Source organism: Hyla sarda, chromosome 7, assembly GCF_029499605.1.
Source record: "Hyla sarda isolate aHylSar1 chromosome 7, aHylSar1.hap1, whole genome shotgun sequence".
NCBI lineage: Eukaryota > Metazoa > Chordata > Amphibia > Anura > Hylidae > Hyla > Hyla sarda.
The window spans coordinates 175618929-175631762 of record NC_079195.1 but is presented as its reverse complement, the minus strand read 5'-3'; the positions used below and the strand labels follow the sequence as shown (position 1 = coordinate 175631762).

The 12834-nt window shown below is 40.2% G+C and overlaps 1 protein-coding gene across 8 annotated transcripts in view; it reads right to left on the bottom strand.

Annotated features, from left to right (window-relative positions):
• ZMIZ1 (zinc finger MIZ-type containing 1) overlaps positions 1 to 12834 on the bottom strand; it is a 348947-nt gene that overhangs the window by 49640 nt on the left and 286473 nt on the right. The window lies entirely within an intron of this gene.

Sequence of the window (12834 nt, the reverse complement as noted above, 5' to 3'; positions counted from 1 at the left end):
CCATTTGGGACACACTGTGTACTGTATAGGACCCTGAAGAAGCTCCTGTCCTCTACATAAACCATTGTTTCCCAACCAGGGTGCCTCCAGCTGTTGCAAAACTACAACTCCCAGCATGCCCGGACAGCCAACGGCTGTCCGGGCATGCTGGGAGTTGTAGTTTTGCAACAGCTGGAGGAACCCTGGTTGGGAAACACTGATTTACAGCTCCCAGCAGATATTTCTTACTTTTATACGCTTTATCTATATTAGTTATCTACTTATTTTTCTTTAATCCTCCCTTTTTCCTATTTTCCTATTTCCTATTTTGTGGCTTCAGAACCAATTACCAGGTTTCCATAGAGTTATGGTCTCAACATACAATGGTTTCAACATACAATGGTCGTCCTGGAACCAATTAATATTGTAACTTGAGGGACCACTGTATTGTCTTGGGCAGATATAAAGGTCTAACCAGAAAAGTAACAACGGTCACATGTCTTTTACATATGGTCAGCTCTGCATAACTTGCTTACAGCAGACTTGTGACCCTGAGTTATCAGCAGTGTATCAGGGCTCACACAGACTAGACAGGCTGCTACCAACTAGGCAGCGTGCCCATGTCAAATACTTTACAGAACACTCCGTGAACTTACTACCTGCAGTGATTTACAGACATTGGAATCATTCATTACAATGATTAAATATCAGTGATGCAAGTGTTGGCCAGATGTTGGGCACGTCTCATAGCAATGCCTGCACCATCATTCATGTGAATAGCAAAGACATTCAATCATAGGAATTAATGATGCCAAAGTCTGCACAACAATCAATGTGGGGAGCTCAGGCCGTGTTCTGTCAAAAGCAACATGTGGACATGCAATATAAATAGAGATGAGCGAACTTACAGTAAATTCGATTTGTCACGAACTTCTCGGCTCGGCAGTTGATTACTTTTCCTGCGTAAATGAGTTCAGCTTTCAGGTGCTCCCCTGGGCTGGAAAAGGTGGATACAGTCCTAGGAGACTCTTTCCTAGGACTGTATTCACCTTTTCCAGCCCACCGGAGCACCTGAAGGCTGAACTAATTTACGCAGGATAAGTCGTCAACTGCCGAGCCGAGAAGTTTGTGACGAATCGAATTTACTGTAAGTTCGCTCATCTCTAAATATAAACAAAGAGCAACCCTACAAGCAAGTGCAAGTCCTTACATAAAGGGCTGATCTTACTGTAAGAATGGAAGATTTTAGGAGTTCTCAAACAAATTAACATGCATGTTCAGCTGAGCCGGATGTCCATGGTAATGGTGAAACTTGTCATTCTAATTGTTAGATGAGAGATCATCTGTCCACCACTTATTTTATGTTAATATCATCAACTTATATCAAAGTCATGGACACCAGTTTATATTTTAAAGCATCCAAGATGTAAAGTTTGTAAATAAGTCTTAGATGGTTATCTTGCCAGTACAGTGATCCCTCAACTTACAATTTCCTCAACATACAATAAGTTTCAACATACAATGGACTTTTCTGGACCATTGTAACTTGAAACCAGACTCAACATACAATGCTATGGAATCTGTGAAACGTGTCAATGGCTGGAAGAACCGACCAGTCAGAATGGATATTTCACTGGTGAAACCCGTGTATTACTGAAGTGTATGCACTGACTGGTGTCTGGTAGCGCCCCCTACAGTACAGGGAGGTATTACATGTTCTGTACTCTTTACCTGTACCAGGGTTAGCTGCTCCTTTGGACATCAGGTGAGGGCGGCTTCATTTTCCTTTTTTTTTAGGACATTGGGGGACATGTATCATTATTTGTGTATGGTAGAAGCATTTTACCCCCTTTTCCCAAATTCTAAATTATGTGCAGAAGCGCTAAATTTATCAATCAAGCGCAATGAGCTTCATAAATTGCGGGTAAATGTAGTAATCTCCTCAATCCACTCTTCGGAAAATAGAATCGATGATTTAGAGCATCTTGCTACGTTAAGTCCAAGATGGCTTATATTTGCGCCAAAAAAAACAGCTCTTGCGGTAACATTTTTGGTGTAAAGGAAAAGTACGCAGTTAATAAATCCATGCGTACTATAGATGTCACTCAAAGGTACCCCGATTCGGCCACATCTGGAGGAAATGCTCTACCAAAACGTGCGCAAAAAAATGCCCCCGAAAAAGGGCTTGCGCAAAATTTTGCGCAAAAAAATACACACAGAACAGGGGTAAAATCTTTGATACATGTCCCCCATTGTGTGTACTGTACAGGACCCTGAAGACCAGTGTTCAGACCAGTGTTTCCCAAAGAGGGTGCCTCCAGCTGTTGCAAAACTACAACTCCCAGCATGCCCGGACAGCCTTCGGCTGTCCGGGCATGCTGGGCGTTGTAGTTTTGCAACAGCTGGAGGCACCCTGGTTGGGAAACACTGACATAGACAGTGATTTACAGCTCCTAGCAGATCTTTATTACTTTTATATGTAAGGACTTGCTTTATCTGTATTAGTTATCTACTTATTTTTCTTTAATCCTCACTTTTTTCCCTATTTTCAGATGATATTTTGGTGGCTTCAGAACCAATTACCAGGTTTCCATAGAGTTCTGGTCTCAACATACAATGGTTTCAACATACAATGGTCATCCTGGAACCAATTAATATTGTAACTTGAGGGACTACTGTACATGGAGATTAAGCACCCCAGTTTTTGCTACATACCGTCCACTAGCACTATGACTATCGGGTTTAAGAGGCTAAGATGTAGAGCGAATGCCCAGCTAGTGCTGACCTCTGTATCTTTAAACTGTCCTACTTTAAAGCAGACCCGTCAGTAGGTTTATAGGATATAAAGTAAGGGCATGCAAAAGGCCTATACAGCCTTACCGCTGCTTTATACTCTAAAAACCTTCGGACAGCTCCACTTTGAGAATAAAATGCATTCCAATGACCCTGCTCCCCAATCTGTTATAAACACCCGAGAAATACATCAAATATTCTGAAGTTCAAGATTTTATGCCAATTACTTTTTATGACAACCTCTCCACCCACCGTGCGGTCACACAGCTTTCCTAGATTCTAAATAGAATTGTTTAACAATGAACAACTTTCATGTCTCCAGACTATGACAATCATTCTCCCTGTGTCTTCTAACCCCTCCAGTTAAATGATTTTGGAACATCATTTTTGTTCTTACTAGAACTGTATGATTAACTAGTTAACTGGGTGATCACAATTGGAAGCGTGTCCTTACACTGACTTGCACTGTCCGTGTCGATTAGATAGTCTGAGACATTGTAGGGACACGTCTCCAACTGGTAATGTGGATTTATGTCCCAAAAAGTGGCCGTATTTTTTACGCTGAATTCTACTGAATCCAGTGGGAAACCGGTTCTTTGTTCACACATGGTTTGATTTTTACAGTTGTAATAGTTATGGCTGAATTAAGTGTCAGGCCCTTTTTTCTGCCATTTATATCCCATCTGAAAAAAATTTTGGGCTATAGCTTTCGCCAATGCCCTCACCCCCCCATGTAAAATCTATGCCAAAAAAAAACACCTTTTTCGTGCTATAAAATATGATCTCAAAACATAGCCGAAGTATTTACTATTATGGGCATGCTAGGAGAGGCCACAGCAGATGACTAGGCCCAATTATTTCAGGACCCTGTATATTGGACTAAAGGCCTAGCTGAGCTCAACAACCTTTTGGAGTTCAATAGACCAGATCATTTATTCAGAAGGGGAAAATGACAGGGGAACAAGCATCCAGGTATGAAATGATCATCATATACAGCCCCAATAAGTAAGTTGCCCCTATGTTTTAGATCTGTACCACCTTCTCAAACTCAACATACTGTACATACAATTTATACACATCCCTATCTGCTTTCCAAATATCTCTCTAACCATCTATCCATCCATCTTTGTACCATTTCCAAAATGCAATACCATCTTCCAGATCTGTACATAATGTAAAATTAAATGTCAGTGATAAAAGCCTTATGTGATGCCAGCAGACTGTCAGAGTGATTGCACAATTCTGATCGGTCTCTTGTATTCTATTAGGGATGTACTAATAAGACAGAACTAATAAGACAACAAACTCATCCAGGAACACAACTCCTATGGCTCAGCAAAGCACGGGAAAATATATACCAAATATTTGCCAGATTTAGCAAAATCTGTCTAGAGGAAAGTTACCCAGTTGCCCATAGCAACCAATCAGCTTGCTTCTTTCATTTTTAACAAGGCCTCTGCAAAATGAAAGAAGCCATCTGATTGGTTGCTATGGGCAACTGGGCAACTTTTCCTTTGCACAGGTTTTGATACATCTCCCCCTTTGACTCCCATTCCACTGCTAACCTGTCAGTCAGTATGCACAGAAGCAGTCACATTGAACATTCTTCTAATATACGTTTTGGATACTCAAATATGTTCCTCTAACCCAAACATCACATAAGACATATGTCAGGCATTTATAATGATCTGTACATAGAACAGTCACTATCTGTGGCATACAACATGTTATTAGCCAGAACAGCAAGCTATAGAAATTGTTATCCATGTTTTAAAGTGAGTTGTCCAGATAGGATGTCAGCCATCAGGCTCATAATTTAAAGCCATACTTTCAATCCCCCAATTGTGTAAATGTTCACGCCTGAAATGGAATAATCCCTGAATTGACCGAACGCTATCCCACTGTTGAAGTCCCTGTAAAAAGCCGACATGTTTTATTAATACTTAACAACAGACTAGGCAGCTTCCTGTATGATCTACTATGCAGCACGGGGTTAATTCAGGTACAAGACATGATATACTGTAGCATCATAAAACTCCCCATAATACCGTAGGAAGTATAACACATTTGTTAAGGTCTCCTGTATTAGAATATTATATTCAAAGATAAGAAGCCACAGAAGAGGGGAAATGACATAGATTTATCAAAGTATGACTTTCAATAAAGAAGATTTTTTGCAATTAAGGCAGGTTTTCTATCACAAACTCCAAATTTCTAACAAGAGAAATGTTCACATACTCCATCAGTGCAACTTGCATTATAAAGTGGTGCAATGTGTGGCCAGGCACCGCACAGCACTTTAAATGTATGCAAGCTCCGGGCTGGTGTCGAGTTTAGGTACAAATTTCACTAGTTCTTTGGCACGGGTTATAGTAAATTCGGCAGGCAGTTAGGCCACACACTCCTTTTGGGCTAAGCACTTACATTTACAACTGGCACAAAAGGGAAAAAGAAGGTACGGTAATTTTTTAACAAATTAGGACTATGCAACTTTTTCACGACAAAACTCCAAAGTAGAGGGGATGATAAATTCTTCCCATAGTACATCTACCATTACATCTGGGCCTAGCACAGATTTCTATGGGTCTGTCCAAACTATCTACATTCATTGTATGTGCTCAGGATGACCTAGGCATTAGGGTATATTTACATTTACAAAATGCTACTTCAAAATACCATCAAAAATATAAGCCAACATGAATAGTGGTGGACCTATTGACTTTAATGGACTAAACATAGTCTACTAGTGGTTACTCTTGTTCTTTTTCCGAATGTACGCTTTTATTTTGCAGGATTCAAAAGTAAAGAAGTAAACGTTTAGTAAACGGACTAGTAAAAGGACTGAACCAATAAAATAAATGGGCCTACCATAACATACATTGGTATACCTTCCTGTTAGTATACTACAGACCTAGAGACCATTTGCAGTCTTAGACTGGCATAGGTTAGTACATTTTTACATTACAGCAAAAGAAAACAGCAGTTATCTGAATGAAGGGAGCCTAGTTTTGTCATGATAAGTCGTTGTCCAATGTTTAATAAATCATCTCAATATTGTTGCCATATTGGTTTGAATAGTTTGGACACTTGTTACTTTTGATCAGGGCCTGGCAGTGGATTACGCCCTCTGTCGGGACTGGTTTACTGAAGGATATTCCCCCCTAAACAATTAATATATTTCCACCAAAAAATAAGAGAAAGCTAGAGGCAAGGATGAAGATTTAGAGAGGGAGGGGTTAAGCCACCTGGTCCTATTGATATGCCAATTTGTAAAGCAGTAGAAAGAACTGCAGACGGGCTCTATTCAGCAACGGTCACTTTAAAGAGCCCAATTTCTATGAGACAATAATCTCATCACAGTGGGAAAACACAGAGCAGCAGGAACTATCTGACCAAAGTAAGGGCAGATAACTGGTGGGGGCAGGGTAGAGAAATTCCCAACAATTCTAAGCTCCAGGAAGAGGCTTTTCACACTGACTTTTTTTCATTTAAATCTAAGACACAGACAAGGAGGGGAAACAAAAAATGCTTTAAATGTTGCCAGAAGCATCTACATTCTACATGCAGACTGTTCTGCTATAGAGCATTCAGGCATTTAAAGTGTTAATGGTTTAATGATGCCAGGGAGGTGACAGATAATAACACTGCAGCCAGCAGGGAAAAACTGGAATTCTTTTCAGCCAGTTCCAAAACGTCTGGATTCTAACTCGAAGCTTGAGTGGAGTTGGAGCCAAAGTGTCTATGTATCATCATTGTGAAAAAAAGAAAAATCAAACTCTGCTCTATGTGCGGCTGCCAACAAGAGGCCAAGTCTGTGTAGGGGTCTGGCAATGAAGAGGAACGGTGGTTTCACCAGTAGTTTACCATCAAGGTCCACTGGGCAGTAGCCAGCAACAGGTCGTGGGACACTACAAATGTCTAGAAAACTGTCTGCCTCTAGTTCAGGCCAGGATTCCCGCCAAATGTCAAAGCAATAGGGACACTTCTCCAACACTGATATAAGGTACAGCTATGTGCTTGTCTCATACAAAAACAGGATTACCAGTAAGAGGTGTCCATGTTTTCATCAGATTCACTTAGTGGTCAAGTTATCAAAGATGTCAAATATAAGTACATGTCCCGATGACATAGAAATTTAAGACATGAATAAAATGACTGTGCCAAATTAAATTACCATTAAACTAGAAAAAACTAAACAAAAGGCATGTTCTTATACATCTCAATTTGTCCTCATATATAGAGACTGGAACACTCTACCACTGCTTATTCTCAAAAAAAAAAAAAATGTTACATATATATATATATATATATATATACACACACACACACACATATAGATATATATAATTACTCTAGGCACTCTGAAGAGTGCTGGGGGTGCTTCAATCTGAACTCAGACTATGACATTTTATATAGCTACATAGGTAAAGGAGTAGACACACCACGGGAAATATCTTTACCTGAAAGCCAAGACAGCCCCACAAATGTCTACTAGCTATACACCTAAGTTGGACATCAACATAGCCAGGTGTTTCCATTTGGTCTAAAAGGTATCCTTAAAGGGGTACTCTGGTGCTTAAACATCTTATCCCCTATCCAAAGGATAGGGGATAAGATGCCTGATCGGGGGAGTCCCGCAGCTGGGGACCCCCGGGATCATGCACGCGGCACCCCGTTTGTAATCAGTCCCCGGAGCGTGTTCGCTCCGGGACTGATTACCGGCGACCGCAGGGCCGGCGGCGTGTGACGTCACGCCTCCGCCCCCATGTGACGTCACGCTCCGCCCCTCAATGCAAGCCGACGGGAGGGGGCGTGATAGCTATGGCGTGACGTCACATGCCGCCCTGCGGTCGACCATAATCAGACCCGGAGCGAACATGCTCCGGGGACTGATTACAAACTGGGTGCCCCGTGCATGATCCCGGGGGTCCCCAGCTGCAGGACTCCCGCGATCAGGCATCTTATCCCCTACCCTTTAAGCTATGTTCACATGACTGAATGTCCGCACGGAGAATCAATGTGCAGACGTTCCGCAAACTTGCAGGCTCTAGGGCCACACAAGAATGTGCCTTTTCATAGACAGCTATGCATTCCATGTGGACTCCGCACAAAGAATGAACGGGTTTCATTCCTTGTGCGGACAAGGAAAATTTTATTTCTGTGCCCGAAACATCTGGCGCGGAAATTCTGCCATGTGCACAGCGCAGCAGAATCCCATTGAATTCAACGGGACTCTGCTGCAGCGGAATCTCAGTGCCGGATTCCAGTGCGGAATCTGGCACGAAAATTCCGACTTGTAAACATGGCCTTACACAGAGACTAGCTGTCAACCAAACATTCATTCAGCCAACGGCTATGTCTACCGATCCTAACGTAAACATGAAAGTTTGGTTTGGCCTATTATTCATGTGTTCTGAAATGAAGAGGTAAGGTAAGCTATTGCCAGACTCTTCTGGTGGAACCTTATCTATCAGTTGAAATCCAACTTGATCCTTCTCTAACCTGGCATCATCTGTTGGGGGAGAGTTGGGAGACCCACATATACATTAGACAGTCAGCTAGACCAGCTGAAATCTAAGATTTTGGGCAACTTTTTTCTAATATGTATGAAAAACTTTTATTAAGTATTAACATGAAGTATTCACCAAGTATTTAACCCCTTAATGTCTCAGGACGCAAATGTATGTACTTAACGCACCAGGACGTAAATTTACATCCTATACATCACCGCGAGCATCGGAGCGATGCTCGGGTCATTTACGGCAGGTCCCGGCTGCTGATAGCAGCCAGGGACCCACCGGTAATGGCCCACATCCGCGATCACGCAGATGTCCGCTATTAACCCCTCAGATGCCGTGCTCAACACAGATCACAGCATCTGCAGCACTGCGGTGACTAAAATGGATGATCGGATCGCCACAGCGCTGCCGTGGAGATCCGATCATCCAGAACGGCAGACGGAGGTCCCCTCACCTGCCTCCGCTGCATTCCATGGGTCTTCTGCTCTGGTTTGAGATCGGGCAGACCAGAGCAGAAGATGACCGATAACACTGATCAGTGCTATGCCCTATGCACAGCACTGAACAGTATTAGCAATTGAATGATTGCTATAAATAGTCCCCTATGGGGACTATTAAAGTGTAAAAATAAAGGTAAAAAAGTAAAATATAAATGTTAAAAAAATTTTTTAATCCCCTCCCCCAATAAAAATTTACATTGTCCGTTTTTCTCCCTTTTACCCCCAAAAAGTGAAAACATTTTTTTAAATAAACATATTTGGTATTGACACGTGCGTTAATATCTGAACTATTAAAATATAATCTTAATTGTCCCGTAGGGTGAACGGCGTGGATGTATAAAAATAAATAAAAATCCAAAATTGCTGCTTTTTTAATAACTTTTATTCAAAATAAAATTGATATAAAAAAAATTACAGATCACGGCGCAAAAAATTAGCCCTCCTACCGCCGCTTATACGGAAAAATAGCAAAATAGAGGGATTTTAAACGCACTAATTTGGTTTGCGATTTTTTTTAAGCAGTATAATAATAGAAAAGTATGTAATCATGGGTATCATCTTAATTGTATTGACCCACAGAATAAAGAAAACAGGTCTATTTTACCGTAAAATGTACAGCATGAAAATTAAACCTTCCAAATTTTGCAAAATTGCAGTTTTCTTATCAATTTCCCCACACAAATAGTATTTTTTTGATTGTGCCATACATTTTATGGTAAAATGAGTGAAGTCATTACAATAGGACAACTGGTCGCGCAAAAAACAAGCCCTCATACTAGTTTGTGGATGAAAATATAAGAGTTAAGATTTTTAGAAGGCAAGGAGGAAAAAAAGAAAACAAAAATTTTTTTATTGTCCTTAAGGGTACATTCCCACACGGCGTATTTGCTGCGTATTTGCTGCTGCGTATTTCATTTTCTCTGTTGAAGTCAATGGCTAGGAAAATACGCAGCACCAAATACGCAGCAAAATACGCCATGTAGGAACGTACCCTAAAGGGGTACTCCCGTGGAAAACTTTTTTTTTTTTTAAATCAACTGGTGCCAGAAAGTTAAACAGATTTGTAAATCACTTCTATTAAAAATCTTAATCCTTCCAGTACTTTTTAGGGGCTGTATACTAAAGAGAAATCCAAAAAAGAAATGCATTTCCTCTGATGTCATGACCACAGTGCTCTCTGCTGACCTCTGATGTCCATTTTAGAAACTGTCCAGAGCAGCATATGTTTGCAATGCAATTTCTCAGTTCCTCAAATGGACAGCAGAGGTCAACAGCGAGCACTGTGGTCATGACATTAGAGGAAACGCATTTCTTTTTTGGATTTCTCTTTAGTATACAGACCCTAAAAAGTACTGGAAGGATTAAGATGTTTTAATAAAAGTGATTTACAAATCTGTTTAACTTTCTGGCACCAGTTGTTTTAAAAAAAAGAAGTTTTCCACGGGAGTACCCCTTTAAGGCCCAAATGGGCTGAGTCCTTAAGGGGTTAAAGAGACTAAAAAAGGTCTTCTTTTCTCTTTATGGAAACGGTGCCTTCAATGGGCTGTAACTGGAATTGCAACCAGCTGGACCCAAACTTGCAAAAAAGAACCATTTGCAAACTATTGTTTTATAGTTGCCAAATTTTAATATTTCATACTTTAAGTATTAGTAAACTAAATGTGAACAGTAGCTGGCCACAACCATGAGACTATTGTGGAGTTGCATGGTATTTTAACAGAGGGAAACAAGCCATTCCAGAAAGTAAATCAGGCAAGTGAAAGTTCTAACAGGCTTAAAATTTAAGATCTCAAATCTTTGTTTACTATGCTAGGTCTTACCTTAGAGATCATTGGTTAGTACCAAGAGACATTAAATGGGATCTATCAAGAAATGTCTATAGCCAGCCTAAAAGTGCTAATCTGTTTACATATCACTTATAAAGGTGTCCATACACATTAAAGCTAATAAAAGATAGTTTAAACCAAAACAATTGAACGTTGGGTAAAATGTAAGAACAAATGATCATTTTAGCCAACTAATGATAGACCACCATTGCCTGGAAAGAAGTTGGCTGGAGTAAATTAAGTAAAATGTGTATGGCTATTAAAGTGGTATTTCCTTCTTAAAGGGGTACTCCGGTGAAAAACAATTTTCACAAGTTAAACAGATTTGTAAATTACTTCTATTAAAAAACTCCTAAACCTTCCAGTACTTAGCTGCTGTATACTACAGAGGAAGTTGAATAGTTCTTTTCTGTCTGACCACAGTGCTCTCTGCTGACACCTCTGTCCATGTCAGGAACTGTCCGGAGCACGAGAGGTTTGCTATGGGGATTTGCTCCTACTCTGGACAGTCAGCAGAGAACACTGTAGCCAGACAGAAAAGAATAACTCAACTTCCTCTGTAGATACAGCAGCTGATAAGTACTGGAAAGATAAAAAATTTTTTAAATGAAGTCATTTACAAATCTGTCTAACTTTCTGGAGCCAGTTGATCTAAAACATTTTTTTCCACCAGAGCACACCATTAACTAACACAGTAAAAATTTGTAGCGCACATCAAGATAAATATTTGTGCACTTAGCAAACTTACCTACTTATATTCCTGGCTCCTATCCTCCCCTTGTTGAAAGCTCATTGTCTAGGTTACTGACCACCGCTCCACTCTAGAAGTGGATGTTGGGCTCATTATGTGTGTATGTGTATATATATATATATATATATATATATATATATATATATATATATATATATATACATACACACACACACACATACGCTTGAACTGGATCCTCTGGAAGTTTTCTCTGACGGGAAGAAAAAGCTCATGTCAGGTATAGTTGTTGAATGATGGGTCCAACACTGCTGTCATGGCTTATGAACTTCTGCTGTAGCGTAAGCCATGACGGCAGTGTGAAGAGAGTCTTACCTTGTCAACTATGACAGGGATCATTGAAGTCATAAAATACTATTTAAAATAACAGTGCAACATTTACCATCCTCACCTAAAAGAATGAAAGCACATGGCTGTTCCCTTATCACTCATAGCTATGTGGATTTGCAGCCACTACTAGATAGATTAAACCATTTTTTTCACAATATTGACATACTGAACGTGGAGGACTATTCTGTATTCTTGCAGTCCTGGTGGATAGGTGATAATGTTCATAGATGGAATATCTGATTACATATAATATTAATCATATAATATAAAATATAGGGCAAAAAACATATCTCATACTAAAGGTTTTTAGGTGTCGGGCAATAATTTCACTTATAATGTAAGAACCTTAGCTAACAAATTACCTATGCACCAAAACACCAAAAAGCTGTCACTGGGGGGGAATCAGTCGATTGAGTTCCATGACTCTATGGCACTACACAACCACATGGTCTGATCTTGCTTATACGGTATCCAATACAGATTTACAAATAAGGGAAGCTCTCAAACAGCCCCACCAACTAAAGCGATTTTGGACATGACAACCCTGATACCTAATGGAAGTATCAGATTTCACATCTGGTCAGCAAGCTGGACTGCTAAGACTGGATGGAACTATGACAAAAAATGTAATACAAAAACATTAAAGAAAGTAAACAGATACAACTGGCCATTATTGGACGGATGTCTCAATGACAGAGATGGACGTTCTCCACAGATATTCTGATCCTCTGTACAAGGCTGGTAAGTTCTAAGGTCTTTCTAGTGGTGTGTGATAAAGAATATCCTTCCTTTTTCTATGATATTAAGATGTTATCACCTTAAACAGGTCCAAATATGACATAGATAGTTGGCTAAGGCCAATGCTCTCCTACATGTGGTCTTGCAAAAGCTGGGGAGACACAGATTGCGGAACACTAGCTTAGGGCATTTAGTTAACTACTCATCACTACTCTTAACAGCAGAAAGTTTAGGCACGTTTCACCATGTGCCTATAAGGCTTTGTAGAAGAAAACTAACAGCACTAACAGTTTGAAAGTATGAAGCCTTCAATGAATTGGCAGTCAGACTGCAGGGACCTCGCCTGTATTGGTTCCCCTATACAATCGGTTTAGGTTGAG